This window comes from Lipotes vexillifer, unplaced genomic scaffold (genome assembly GCF_000442215.2).
Source record: "Lipotes vexillifer unplaced genomic scaffold, Lipotes_vexillifer_v1.1 scaffold789, whole genome shotgun sequence".
NCBI lineage: Eukaryota > Metazoa > Chordata > Mammalia > Artiodactyla > Lipotidae > Lipotes > Lipotes vexillifer.
In genome coordinates this window covers 1,290,211-1,304,512 of record NW_006778055.1, presented here as the reverse complement: position 1 = coordinate 1,304,512, position 14,302 = coordinate 1,290,211, and positions in this window count along the sequence as shown.

The window sequence follows — 14,302 nt, the reverse complement described above, 5'->3', positions numbered from 1 at the left end:
GAGAGACGTTTGCAAAGGAAATCCCCAGTTGTAAGGGTGTTTCCTTCTCTGTACCAGGGAGAGGAGGATGACTCTAAATCTCTAGATACTCTTATCAATGGAGAAGGCAATGATTTAAATCTGCAGAACAAACATACCCTTGTTTACTGTGCTTTTCCTGATAACCTCCATAATTGGCCTCCTCACTTCCCCCAGTCTTTAGCTGGAAATGGTACAGGTGACCCTCCGTATGTGTAGGTTCTGCATCTGTGAATTCAATCAACCATGGATCAAAAATATTAAAAAAAAAAAAATTCCAGAAAATTCCAAAAAGCAAAACTTGAATTTGCCGTGTTCTGGTAACTATTTATATAGTAATCTAGAGATGATTTAAAGTATACAGGAGGATGTGCATATGTTATAGACAAATACTATGCTATTTTATATAAGGGACTTGAGCATTCAAGGATTTTGGTTTCCAAGGGGGTCCTGAAAACAAACTCCTGCAGGTACTGGGGGACTAATGTATTTAAGTTGATGATGTGGGCCATTTTGGAGAGCTACTCAGTACCTGCACAGTGGAACCATTGAAGCCCCAGGCCCCTGTCCCATTCCTTAGCTTGGGATGACATATATATCTCATTTTACCCTTCTGTCTCTGACCCTCTCATACATGTGGGATTCCTGTACATATAAAATTAAATATGTTTTTCTTCTGTTTATCTGTCTCATGTTGGTTTGATTATTAGACCTGCCAAAAGAACCTTTGAACAGTAGAGGAAAATTCTTCCTCCCCAATAAAAGGATAGCACAAGTAAACTGGATGCCAGGGGATAAGCGTATAAGAGCCGAGTATCCAAAGCATTTACTAAAATTGTCCTTCTTGTTTTCCCCCCCTTCTTCTGGAATCACTGTTAAAACCAAAATAACACTTTTGAGTCTACGATATCAATGATGATGATGTCTGTGAATAAGAAACTGTATATAATCGAGGTAATTATTGGTTAAACACAGTTGGTTAATAGAATTTTTGATCTATCAGTATTTAGCATAAACACACAACTTGTTTAAGCAATAATTCCTGCTATCGAAGAATTTCAAGTTTCATTTTTAAATAGGAGAACACACAAAATAATTACGCATATGTATTATTTTTCTTTTGCTTCCATACCAAATTAGCACAAATTTAATGGCTTAAAGCAATGCCCACTTATTATCTCACAGTTCTGTAGGTCAGAAGTCTAGTGTGGCATGGCTGCATTCTCTGCTCAGGTTCCACAGGCTGAGGTCAAGTTATCAATCAGGCTACAATGCTCATGTGAGGCTTGGATCTTTTTCCAAACACTGTGGGTATTGCCAGAATTTTTTCTTTGTGTTGGTAGAGCGGAGGCCCCATTTTCTTGTTGGCTGTCAAGCTGGGGTGGCTGTCAGCTATTAAAGGCCTCCTACTCACAAGCCATCTTACAAGATGGTATTTTATTCCTTCTTCCTTTCGGTCAGCAGGAGCACATCTCTCTCTGACTTCTGTACATCCAGAGAAACTCTGCTGTTTAGCCTCTCACCTGATTGAGTCAGGCCCACCCAGATAATCTCCGTATCTTAAGCTAAACTGATTTGGGACTTTAATTATATCTATAAAATCTCTTTCCAGCAGGATATACATCACTGATTGAATAGCCAGGGGGCTAGAATCTTGGGGGACCATCTTTAGAATTCTGCCTATTACAGTATGCAAATGCAAATTAGCACTCAACAACAAAATCTGATGTATGTGCTTAGGCTGCAGTGAATAGAATGATTGGTTTGGATAAATGGTTTAAAAGGAAAACTTTAAGTATGCGGATTTTGCAAAGATTTTTGAAGAGTTTTAAATGTTAAAAATAAGTGTATAATGTATTCTACAAGGAAGAAATATTTGCCAGACCAAGGGGGAAATAACAATTCAGTTATATGGAATACATGTATAGCTTTAATATCCTTGAGAACTATTTATATTTGAGCTAAGATATTTTTCTTGGTTCTGTGATAGGCGGGCTTAATATAGTGCTAGGAAATTAGATTTAGTTTTTAAATTATTAGATAGAATAAGCTTAAATCACTTTCCTTCTGTATTATGTGTACTAATCTCTCTCCTCCTCTCTTTCTCACAGACATACACCAGTTGTGTGTGTATGTACACATATATGTGGATAGATGTGTACACGTGCATGCACATGCACACACATACACCTACACTAACTGGAACACAAAGGAAGTTTCTTAGCCCACCAATTATACAACTACAGTAAGACATCCAGTTGCAGAATCACTCAGTGAACCATTTTAATAAATACATTATTTCTATGTGCAGTTACAAAATCCATCAACTAGTACCCGATATACTCCAGTACTGGCAAAACAGACGTTGCTCACATAAGGAGAAAGAGGAAATAGAGGTATCAAAGGCGTGCTCTAGAGGGACAGTGTGGACAGAATTTGACATTTTCCATCATAACAGTATCAATATCTCTTAAAATATTTGGAAGTTGAATGATTCTTTATTCAACGAAGAGGAACTTACTAGCTATCATCCAAAGGAGTGTGAGGAACGGAATAGAACCTGTCTCCAAATTGAGGACAAGCAAATGGCAGGGAAATAAAGGAGAGCAATGAAATCACTAAAAGCTCAGTGTGAACTGCTTCTTTCAAATAATTATGATGGTGTGAAATCTGGCTAATGTGTAAGCCTATGTCTTAATGTAAACTAGTTAATAAAACAATTCTTGCAAAATTCAATGGACTAGTAGTAATTGGAGGGGATTTGAAGACAATATTGAATCAGGGACACAAGATGAACTGTTGGAATTACGAATTTGGTTGTTAAAGGAAGGGGAGGCCCTACAAAATAATTGACTACTTTGATCTGCTGGGGTAAGTCCTATTTCTGTGAACCATCTGTTTAATTTTATTTTTCTAACCAAGGCATATTATTACCATAAAATATAAATTTAAATTCTCATGCATTTTTTTCTTTCTTAAGAACAAATCTTTAATGGAAAGGTAAAGCCAGGGTGATTTAATTCAGTTGACAGAAAAAGAAAAAAAAAAAAAGATGTCATACGTGAAAAAGAGAATAGGGAATTTGGTGATATAATAGCAAAACGCTAGGATCCAGATGCTATAATAGCAAAGGTCAGGAATAACAGGTTTTCAATTTCTGGGTTTTGTAATAAGCTATGTTCATTAGCACTCAATACTCTACAGACACAATTACAACATCTATATTGAGTTTAAATGAATGGGTTTTTTTGTTTTTTTTGTTTTTTTTGGGTTTTGGGTTTTTTTTGCTGTACGCAGGCCTCTCACTGCTGTGGCCTCTCCCATTGCGGAGCACAGGCTCCGGACGCACAGGCTCAGCGGCCATGGCTCCTGGGCCCAGCCGCTCCGCGGCACGTGGGATCTTCCCGGACTGGGGCACGAACCCGTGTCCCCTGCGCATTGGCAGGCGGACTCTCAACCACTGCGCCACCAGGGAAGCCCTAAATGAATGGTTTTCATTAATTAGAGAGCATCCCCATCTTCATCCTAGTGATCATAAAAAAATGAAAAATATTTTTATAAAGCACCTGAAGTGTACTGGTCATGTTTATGTCTGAAGGATGGCTTAGCATACTTAAGTCATTAAGGGCTTTGGAGACCAGAAGTACGCAAAGAGAAAGAATAGGTTAGCCAAAAAATGCAAATGATTTATTTTGTAATTATAAATATTAAAGGTAATATATTCCCTGAGTAATTTACAAGTATATATAGATTTGTACTATTTGGATGGCATTTATCATACACCCTCTTGTAAACCACATCCAAATCAAGTACTTTTGATTTAGTTAGAACAAATTTAAAGTAACCGATCTTGTTCATGATATTGCTATGGAAACTCATAAATATAAACTGAGAAAAAAAACCCTGGCATTACTTCTCTGGTTGTAAAAGTAGTATATATTCATTGCAAACAATCTGGAAGTTATAGAAAAGTATAGAGGAAAAGTTCACCATAACACCACCTTTCTAAGATACCCACTGTTAATATTTTAGTATTTTGGATTATCTCTGCCTATGTGTATATAGTTATCTACATATACAGTGCCTATGGGCACACAAAGCTATTGAATTTTAAAATATGCATGTGTGTGCGAACCAACTCGGCCCTCAATTTTTATGGAAAGCTACTTCCACGCCGCTCCCCCAGCTCCTCTACAAAGTCACACGCCATCTTTTCATGAGGTGAGCATTTTGTTTCCCAAACTTCAGATATCTTATGTCACGAAGTGGGATCAGCTTCCCCTTTAAACTCCACCGCTACTTCCACACAAACTCACCTCTAATGTTATCTAAATTCTCCTGTTGCATTTTGTCTCAAGCCCTCTGACTCTACTGCCCTCTACAAATCTCATTCCTGGATTCAACCAAGTCAGTCTCTTCACTCCATTCACTGAATGACTAGCTGCACATTTGCTCTGTGTCTTTATGCTGATTCCTGCCACACTCCAGATGACAGCAACTTTTAGGACTCTAAACACAGTTCCTCAATTTATTAACTGTCAATGTTCTACTTCACCACCAATTCCATGGCTGTATCGTAGATCACACCTCTCCCCAAAACTGCTCTATTTCTGACATCATACATTCAAAAATGACTATGCTTTTTAACATTTTTATTGGAGTATAATTGCTTTACAATGGTGTGTTAGTTTCTGCTTTATAACAAAGCAAGTCAGTTATACATATACATATATCCCCCATAGCTCTTCCCTCTTGCGTCTCCCTCCCTCCCACCCTCCCTGTCCCACCCCTCTAGGTGGTCACAAAGCAGCACCGAGCTGATCTCCCTGTGCTATGCGGCTGCTTCCCACTAGCTATCTATTCTGCGTTTGGTAGTGTATACATGTCCATGCCACTCTCTCACTTCCTCCCAGCTTACCCTTCCTCCTCCCCGTGTCCTCAAGTCCATTCTCTACGTCTGCGTCTTTATTCCTGTCCTGGCCCTAGGTTCTTCATAACCTTTGTTTTTTTTTTTTTTTTTCAGATTCCATATATATGTGTTAGCATACGGCATTTGTTTTTCTCTTTCTGACTTACTTCACTCTGTATGACGGACTACATTCATACTTTATACCTTCATACTTATGACTCCAAACCCTTGTCTTCTCACTCTCGTTGGGCAATTCCCATTTTTCCAGTTCTCTTACCTATGTATCCCTCGCTTCTAACACCATTTCTTGCCAAGTTAGATTCCATTGCCTATCACTTTACTGTCTCTCTTTACAGTACATGAGTCCCCTTTCTTCACAGTTGTCTGGTAAAACTCCACCCATGGATCTTTGAAAATTTAGACCTTCTCCCAGCTGCTGAGAATGCAGATTGTCAAGGCCTGAATGTTCAGTGTTGATTGGAAGGTGTCTGTATTCTTATCCAGTTTTCTCTGATTGTCCATACTTTCTTCAACTCTTTACCACTCTTGTGAAATTTCTTTCATCCTGCTTCCTCAAGCTCAGGGGATGCCCTTTTCTCTAAATTTTAGAACAAATAAAGACCACTAGACAGGAATACTCTGAATTTTCAACTACCAAATACTAACTGAAACCTATGATCTGTCCTTTGGCTCTTGTCACAAAGCAGGGAGCTGAACTGTCTGTTGCCTTAGGCCATTCCTTCCCCTAATGGAATGAATCCCTTTACCCAAAGCCCTCATTTCAAATCACTGCTTACTCTTAACTTTGAACTTCTGCTTCCATCTAGGCTTCTTTGGGAGACTGTCCAGATATAGCAGCAGGAAGGACAGAAATGACTTTTTTCTCTCGGTGGACAGGCTCATTCCCAGACAGGAAAGGGGGCTGATTCAGACCATACATGCCCAATTTACTCTTTCCAAATTTACCAATCAAATAAATCACTGTATTTCCCAGGAAGAAAGAGGAAGCTAGCAGAGGAACGAGGCAGTTAGAGTACATACTTTAGCTCCCCTTTAACTGGAAGGAAATGTTAGAGGTAAGGATAACACATCCCTCCATTATAACTTGACTTCTGAGCAGCATTTGATACTGTGACTATTCTTTCTTCAAAATCTCTCTGGGCTTCCACATATCATACTGCCTTGGGGTTCCTCTCATCTCTCTGACTATTCCTCTGAGCATCCCTCAGGGGATCCACTTTCTCTACCTGCCCTTTTAAATTCTTTATGTCAATGTGAATTCTCTCCTAGCTCCTTTTCTCTTCTCCCTCCCATGATCTCAGTTCTAATTCCTGGGCTGTATCTCCAACCTAGATCCCAATCCAGAGACTCAGGAATCTACAGTCAACTGCCTTCTGGATATCTTTCCTTGGATTCCCATAGTCATTTCAACAACATGGCACAAAACGAATTCCCCTTTCTGAAACCATCTTCTTCCAAACACCCCAACCCTGTGTTTATACCTACTATCCCTCCTGGTATCCAATCCAGAAAGCTGAGTGCCATCCTAAACAATGTCTTCTCTCTCCCACTCCACTTCCAGTCCACAATTCCCATCCCTTTTGTCTCCTAAATATCTATCAAATGCATTCACTTCTCTCCCTCTCCACTGCAACTCCCCACATTTAGGCAGGCCAGGATCACTGGAAAGGTCTCCAAACTGTTCTACTGCCATCTACGATGCTCCCCACATTTCCCACACCATCCTTCACACTCTGGACACAGTGGTCTTTCTAAATTGAAATCCAGTCTTGTCATTACCACGCCTAAAATCTGTCCACAGAAGCTCAGTGCTAATAGGATGAAGTCTACGAGGCCCTAATGGCATGGCCCCAGCCAATGACTTCATTCTCACTTCTGGTTACCTTCCTCTATGTCGAAGCCACATTATACTTCACTGAGTTCTTCCAGCATCTATATTTTTGCTGATGGTCTTTCTTATAACTGGGGCATTTTCCCCTACCACAACCTATACATATACAGGAGAACCATACCTCTGCACGTAGGGGTCTTATGTTTCCCTGGTGCACCCTCATAGCTCTGCAATTCTCCTGTCATGGCCCTTAACCACACTGTGACTTAACCGTCCTATTATCCATATCCATTCTAAATAATGACATCTGTAAGTTCAGTGACAGCAGGAACCGTATCTCCCCTTTTCACCCTTGTATCCACAGTGCTTAGCACCATGCCCAGCATATAAAACGTATTCAATCAATGCTATAGAATGGATAATCTGAATTATGGACTACCAGGAAGGAATATTTTAGCAATGCAGTTTCATAAGGGAGTGGATTTTATGTGGAATAGTGTGTTCCGAATGACAGGACATTGATTTTAAAGTAATTTATTGAATAATCCTGCTGGCAGGAGGGGACTTTGATATCTATATATCTATTCCTATCACAATTTTACAAACATTGTCAAAATAAAAAGGATTTTCTGACTAATCCTAATGTTGTATTCTAATATACTAGAAGGAAGATTTCAGGTAACAGTGATAAGAGCAATAGATGAAGAGTTACAGAATCTGGATGGAAATTCTATTTTGTGTGCTCACCTCACCAATCTGCTGTATAATTTTATCTGCATCCCTTAGAGCCTCAAATTTATCATCTGTTATTAAAACAAAATGTGCACATTGGTAGGTAGGGTAACAGGATATTTATAATGTTTGTTTTATGTATTTGAAGGCTTTTGTGAGGACTCATAGACTGTAAAAAGTTGGAAGGTGTTATTACTATAATTTTATTATTATGGCTGTTATAACTGTTATTATTATTGCTTTTTTACTGTTACATTTTTCATAAGATGCTTCCACAAAAACAAATGAGGAATTGCACTACAATAAATAATATTCTTATATGAATAAAATCTTTTTCTTTGATTGTTGGGAAAGAAGTCTAGGGGTTAAAAATAATGCATCCATTTGGAGAAATACTTCTAAAGATGGACATGATGATTCTTAAATATTTTAAAATAACTTTAGAAATACATGTACTAATAATCACTAATATATATTTAGTGTTTTCCTGGTATGAGGTGCTCTGCTATGTGCCTTACATTTATTGGTTCACTTAGCCCTCCCAACAGCTCTGAATTAGATGACCTTATTGATCCCACTTTACAGACTAAGCAACGACATCCTAGAGAGGTTGAGAACCTTATGCTTATAGCTACTATGAGTTAGCTACATAGGAGACTGCTTGTCTTGTGAAGAGATGGACATACGTGTGTGTGTGTGTGTGCATGTACATTGTGATTAAATCATACTTTGGTCTAGAAAATATTGTTAACTCAGAAAATGTTCTGTTTCAACTATTTTATTTGGATATAAACTTATTTTGAATCTGAAGCTGCTTTTGCCTCTGTCATGTCTGCAGCTAAAGTCTTATTCAGGCTAATTAAGAATGCTAGGAAGGAAGTTTCAAGATGTTTTGTAAGTACTTGAATGTAAAAGAATATTTTGGAGGGGATATTTCTACATACTATTATGATGATAAGAAAAATTAAATGGTTTTGTTTGTTAAAATTAACCTGTTTACTGGACATTTCTGTTAGATCTTTGAAAATAGATATATTCCTTTTAAGATACAGCTAACTGACTTAGAATTTCTTCTTAAAGAACATAGAATAAGTATAATGGGATCTATTTGTCACATACAAGTAGTAATAACAGAATATTTTATAATATTCAAGGAACCTTATTTGACCAATACTTATGAGTACTTAGTTGTTGATATATTAAATGAAAATTTGAATTTGGAGGAAAATAAATCATCAAAGAAAGAAGGTGACAGATCTATGGAAGAGGTGGAGAAAAAGACAAAAAAAGGCATATAATTCCTTTCAGAATCTTGTAGATGCAGCTCAGTCCTGATTTAGTCACTTAAGATGGCCCCAAAGACTCCATTCCCTTTCTATTTCAGAGCCAATAAGAAGGTGACTATTACACCTTTCTCCGAATCTCTTGCTTTGTGTCATATAATAAAATATAGTGTACCCTTTGGAATCATCTTAAACATATATTGTTTTCTTTTCTTTTTATTATTCTATTCTATATTTATTCTGTGCTAAACTATAAATTATGAGGGAGTTGTTAAGAAGACCAAAAATTTGCAAATATAAATTGTTTAATATCCACATACTTTTCATTTTTTCTAAACATCTTGTGACTTAGGCAAGCAATGAAAAATTGAGTTTCAGTTTCCTCACTTGTAAAATGAGAAAGCTGAACTAGAACTAAGGGTCCATTTAAACATGCAAAATTTAGAAGCTGCACATTTCTACAGAAATAAAATATCCACCTTAAATCTAGCATATAGTCAAGTAGACACATAATAGTATTAATGAACAGGGAGCAGTCACTTTTTTTGATATTATCTTCTTTTTGACAATATATTTACCTCAATTAATTAATTAATTGTGTTGTTTTATTACTTAGCATGTCAAAAATAATTACACTGTATTGGTTACATCAAGCCATGTATATTTGTTGTTAATTTAAATAGGAATTTGGGTCCCACTGATAGTTACAAGATGGCAGGTGTGGTGGGTTGTCAGAGATTCTCTACCATAATTTTAACCACCAAGGTAATCTGCTGACACATTAGATGTGAGTCTTGATCACTATAAATAGAATGGCTATATTTAGAATTTCTGCATCTATATTCAAGAGCAAGCTAAACTGAGCTAGTTCTATATGTTTCTTATATATTATTCTTTTCCATTTTTGAATAGTAAGACAAACCCAGCTCCATGGATTTAATGAACTAATATTTCAAGTTTCTATACAGTGGGAAATTTAACCAGCAAATATCTTGAAAATTTAAAGACTTGATAATAAAAATACCTTAATCTGGGAATTTTTTTCCCCAGGAATTAATTCTAACTTCAATTTTCTGTTTGATTTATTGAAATTTTTACATATTTTAAGTAGCTTTTAATAATGTACTTTCATTTTGGAGGAAATCATTCATTGGGCATTCAGAATTCATTACCCAACAGTTGTGACTTAGAGTCTCTTTTAAAAAAATCACTTTATATATATATATATATATTTACCTAATACAGGGGATGAGAGGGAAGAATTAGAAACATTTTATTATTATAATGTACCTGCACTACCTGTAAATTGGTATAGTGTTATTTGAAAGTGGACTTGGATTAATTATAAATGTGTATTGCAAGCTCAAGGCAAACACTAAAAAAGTTAAAAAATAAAAGAAGTACAGTTGATATGCTAAGAAAGGAAAAAAAGTAAATCATATAAAATGCTCAATTAGAACCATGAGAGGTCACCTCACACCTGTTAGAATGGGTATTATCAAAAAGACAAGAGATAATAAGTGTTGGTGAGGATATGGAGAAAAAGGAACTCTTAGGCACTGTTGGTGGGAATGTGAAGTGGTACAGCCACTATGGAAAATAGTATGTTGGTTCCTCAAAAATCTAAAAATTGAACTACCATATGCTCAGCAATCTCACTTACGGGTATTTATCCAAAGGAAATGAAATCACTAATTTGAAAAGATATCTGTACCCCAGGTTCACTGCAGCATTATTTACAATAGCCAAGACACAGAAACAACCTAAGTGTCCATCAACAGACAAATGGGTAAAGAAGATGTGATACACACACACACACACACACACACACACACACACACACGAATATTATTCAGTCATAAAAAAGGATATCCTGACATTTGTGACAACATGGATGAATCTTGAAGACCTCATACTAAGCAAAATAAGCCAGATACAGAAGGACAAAAAAATACTACATGAGGAACTTATATGAGGAATCTAAAATAGTCAAACTCATGGAAGCAGAGAGTAGAATGGTGGTTGCCAGGGCCTGGGAGAGGGAAAAATGGGGAGGTATTAATCGAAGAGTACAAAGTTTGCTACACAAGATGAGTAAGTCCTATGGAACTTATTCTGTGTACAGCATAGTGCCTGTAGTTAACAATATTGTATTGTACACTTAAAAATTTGCTAGAGAGTAGAACTTATGTTTTCTAATCACACACAAAAATAATTACAAATAAAGAGGGCAGGAGAAAACGTTTAGAGGTGTTGGATATGTTTATGGCATAGACTGTGATGACGATTGCATGGATCAAGTTGTATACATCAAATGTCCAAGTTTTTGCATATCACACTTCAATAAGTGATTCTAAGAAAAAGACATGGAATGTTGTGATTTTGACACAAATCCTTTTAAGTTCTAACTGTCTCTTTCCTAGTGATCATGCATGCCTTCCAGGGCTGCCTTTGCAGTTCTCCTTGACTAATAGTTTAGATAACAGGATACAGCTTGTCTCACCCAATTTGATTTTGTGTCATTTGGTTATTTTTGCTTGTTCAATTTGCTTATTCAATTACAGCCATTGTCTTGCATTATATTCCAGAATTCATCAAAAAACACATTGATAACTGAAAAATTTTTCATGAAGCACAAGTGAGATGAAAAAAGGATAATAGAAGCACATGAATTCAGAATGTAAATGTAAATAAAGCTACCACATGAATACAAAGGATAAATCTGCATGTAATTAAAGAAGAGCATCTGTGCCTATGATGATTCTACAGAAGGAGCTAGAAAAGAAAAATGTGATAGGGAATATAGCAATAAATATCTGAAAGGCAGGTTTAATTAGATTGTTGACTAATTTCTTCCACGTATTGTCTGTTATAAAGTTTTGTCAAATAGTGGCACAATTCCATCGTAAAGTTAGATATTTTCAAACAAAGAATAGGGATCCTTCTGGTAAATCAATGAAATTTCCTCAGAACCAGTATTAAATTATGCTTTATAGAATTAAATTGATGCATTTTGTTGCTGAACATAGGGAGATGAGACAGAAACTCTAACAAGGAAGAGCTAAATCGGACTCCACATTGGATCTGTTTCTTTGACTTTAACTTTTGCTTTGCATTGCTTTGGTTATTCTAATCATACGTAATGGCCTGCCTCAGGGTACCCTGCCCCTCTGCTGCTCAGCTCACAGGGAGACAATCTGACCCCGCCCACCTGTGGATGGCTGCAAGAAAGAAGAAACTAACACACCCCCTCACCGAGGCTGGCCATTCCAGGGGATATTTGCAAAACTTATGGCCTTTTTACTTTACTTCCTCATCTCCTCCCCATCTCTGTGCTATTAAAGAAACTAGCATCCAGACCCTGATAAGATGGTTTCTCAGAGACACTAGTCTGCCATCTTCTCTGTCTGCTGGCTTTCCGAATAAAGTCGTATTCCCTGCATCAACAACACCTTGTCTTCGATTCATTAGCCTGTCGAGAGGCAAGCAGAGCGAGCTTGGACTCGGTAACAAAACTACAGAGGCATACTGAGGTTTATAAAAATGCAGCAAAAATGAAATGAAGCAAAATAAAATAAAAATAACACATGGGTCTCATATTGCAATATCAATTCTAAAATATAATTCTGGAGAAGATGAAATTGGTGAAAGCATTTTCTTAAATGTCTCTGTAAGATGTTCCACAATACTACTGACATACAATGTGGAAGAACAACTACTCACATATGATACCAGTCATTTCTGTCACGAAGTTAAAAATGAACACACAATACAGAAAAGAGACTTTGGGATAAGTATGATAGAGCATGAACCAGGAGGCTAGAAAGGAAGAGAGTGTTTATGTGAATAAGGGAGGTTGCAAGTGAAACCTTATCCACAGGAAAATGTTGGCAATTAGTTTTCTCTATTTGGTGTTAATGAAATGGTGAAATTGAGAATACTGAGTTACATATTTTCATTTGCTCTTTGAAGATATAGGTTACAAATTCCAAATACTTAATGGACATAACTGTTATTTACCGGTATGTCATTCATTCACAACTGAGGTTATAAATGTTGATATCTAGCCTACATGCTACTTGCTAAGTCAATAAACATATTTAAAGCTATGCCTGACTAGAGGAACAGATGAATCTTTCTTTGCACAAAGATACCATCAGGTAAAACCAGGTACAATAGACCTTTGAGCAACACTGACCCTCTGCACAATGGAAAATCTGCATGTTACTTTACAGTCAGCCCTTTAAATCTATGGCCCCACATCTGCAGATTCAATCAACTGTGGATCCTGCAGTACTGCAGTATGTATTCATTGAAAAAAATCCACATATAAATGGATGCATCAGTTCAAACCTGTGTTGTTCAAGGGTCAACTGTAAATACAGGATTATGGCAATTCTGAGACGACTGAGGCACATTAAAAAACAATTATATAGGGTCCCTGGTGGAGTATGTATTCATTGAAAAAAATCCACATATAAATGGATGCATCAGTTCAAACCTGTGTTGTTCAAGGGTCAACTGTAAATACAGGATTATGGCAATTCTGAGACGACTGAGGCACATTAAAAAACAATTATATAGGGCTTCCCTGGTGGCGCAGTGGTTGCGAGTCCACCTGCCGATGCAGGGGACACGGGTTCGTGCCCCGGTCTGGGAAGATCCCACGTGCCGCGGAGCGGCTGGGTCCGTGAGCCATGGCCGGTGAGCCTGCGCGTCCGGAGCCCGTGCTCCACAATGGGAGAGGCCACAACAGTGAGAGGCCCGCGTACCGCAAGAAAAAAAAAACCAAAAAAAAAACCAAAAAAACAATTATATAAGGGTTTTGTACAGGTTAATAAAGTTCTGGTAACAGAATCTGAAGAAACTTTGAATAACACTGAAAATTATTCTTATCTTTGCCAGTCTATCCCTATTTTATCTATCCCGCTCTATTTTACCTTCTGCTATTGAGCTTATCATCACAGCTTAGCATCTGATGGAATCTGGATAGTAGATTTCCATGAGAAACCTCCACAGAATGCTTCACTTCATGTTTCATTTGAATATCCAGAACTATCTTCCAGAACCACCAATTTTGTTAACCCATAATTGTGAGAGTATTTTCTCATGCTTAGTAGAAATAGAGTATGGAAACATAAACACTGAATATGTAGAGTGATCTACAAGCTCAATGTATCCACCAGCTAGGTAAATAAATATGTTCTGTTTTGAGACTCTAACAATATCATTCCTCCCACTGATATGAAGCCATTATTATTATTATCACTATTTTTATAATAATGCTTTTCCCTAATATTTAAAATTATATTGAATCTTGTTTTGATTACCAAAATTGACAATCTTTGTGGTTGTTGAATGCATATTAAGTGACCTATGGTTATACAATTTGGTAACCACACAGAATGCACAACAATTGAAAAGTGGAGTGTGCTTCACTCAAGGCATAGCTTTCAGGGTCTTATTCACTCCATTCTCAAGTCACAAATGATCACAAGAGATGGGGGC